Source organism: Zalophus californianus, chromosome 6, assembly GCF_009762305.2.
Source record: "Zalophus californianus isolate mZalCal1 chromosome 6, mZalCal1.pri.v2, whole genome shotgun sequence".
Classification (NCBI taxonomy): Eukaryota; Metazoa; Chordata; class Mammalia; order Carnivora; family Otariidae; genus Zalophus; species Zalophus californianus.
Window position 1 is genome coordinate 130,065,019 of NC_045600.1, and position 1,840 is coordinate 130,066,858.

The window sequence follows — 1,840 nt, forward strand, 5'->3', positions numbered from 1 at the left end:
AAATAAAATCTTAAAAAAAAAAGAATGCCTTGATCATTGTAGGCATTGTAAAAATGTGTGCTGTTAGCATTGATGTTCTGCTGTTGCTATTGTGATCCAGTTCAATTCAATTCCACTTAACTTAACCCAGTAGCTCATCCAGGATGGGCTACCCTTTGCTATGCTAAGCACTGAGCATTCAGTATTGGATGATGCAGGTGTGGCCTCTGAATGCACACTGCCTGAGGGTAACCTTGGAGCATGGCAATGGTGGCTTGGACGGTTAGTAAGTGATGGGCCATACTCACCTTGGAGTTAGAACAAGGGGAGGCTGGGCCTGTCTGAAGGTCTGGATTCTAGTCCTGGCACAGCTACTGACCAGCTCCATCACAGGGAGAAAGACTTCTCTGGCTCTGGTACTTTTTTTCTGTAATGGAAGGAGTTACATATATAATCTCCAAGGCTTCATCACTCTGGACATTCTCTGAGGTAAGGCATGGAAGCCATTCCATGTCAATCAATTTCTCTGTCTCCAGATAATCTACTACATTTTTTATTTATCAGCTTCTGTAGATCAAATTTAGATTCAGTTTGGGTCTATATGTTGTGATATATAACTGAAACCAAGTATCAATTTTCTGGACCGTTTAGTCATTAGTGAAGTCCAAATATCTAGATATTTCACTGACTGGACAGTTTTTGCTCAGATATTTACGATCATGAAGACAGAACTGCCACTCATCATTTGGATGAACTGAGATCCTTTGCCTGCCTGTGCACATCATCATACTCTTAGAGACCGGAGCAGATGATCCTTAAGAGATGGTTCATCACCCATATTGAACAGAACACCTTTCTGTTTGGGTTTTGTACTTCCTCACAGGCATTTAGACTCTTTGGGAGTGAATAGGGGAGAGCTTTCATCAAGAAAAAGAAGAGCCAAGAGGCACATCAAAAGAGCAATGGAAACATAAAGTTCTAAATGCCAGGCCTTAAATCATCCTGGCAAATTGTAAGTCTGCTTTTTTCCATTCTGGTCTCTAAAGCTTGATGATGGATTGCCATTAGCTGGAAATAGTTGGAGCTTATGATATTAACCTAGTTGTTAGAGTGATTAAGGGCATCTGTTCTCCACAAATAATGGGTCTCATTCTGGGAGTGTCGACTATGGCAAAGTCTTTCAACTTTTGATGGAGGACTCCTGGGTTTAGAGGTCCTCCTATACACTCATGAATGGAATTGGCTGACTCCTATAGAGAAGATGTTGTTTATTAATAATTGAGGAACCCACTGCAAAAATGGCATTTTTCACTTTGTGGGCAGGCATGTTCAACTGAGATTTCATAACCATCTTTGAAGTTTGTTGGATTTAGGCAAACCTATGACCTAATAATGTTGATGATAAATTTTACTCAACATCACCATTCCTGGGATTAGTTTCCTTATGTTCTTAGTGGATGGAAGAAATAGAGCACAGAGATATTTTCTACTTTTCCTGACTTTATTCAGTTATAAGTGGTAAGATGAGAGCCTCAGCCCATCATGTCTGTCTCTTCTTTGGAGACATCCCAACAGATGCATAAGGTCCTAAGACCTATGCATAGGGTCTCATCTGTGCTCATGTCTGCAAAGCTATGACATTTTCCCCCAATCCTAAAGAAGAAATATGTCACTTAACCTATTTTCAATTGATCCAGAATGATACAAATTTTTCGCAGGATCCTTTTTTTTTTTCAAAGAAAAAATAAGAAAACATCCTGTAACTCCAGGAACTTGGAAAATTCCAGTAGAATGGTTTATTTATAGCAATGTTACCCAGAATCAAATTTTCATATATTCTTCCTGTCATGCTACAGACTCC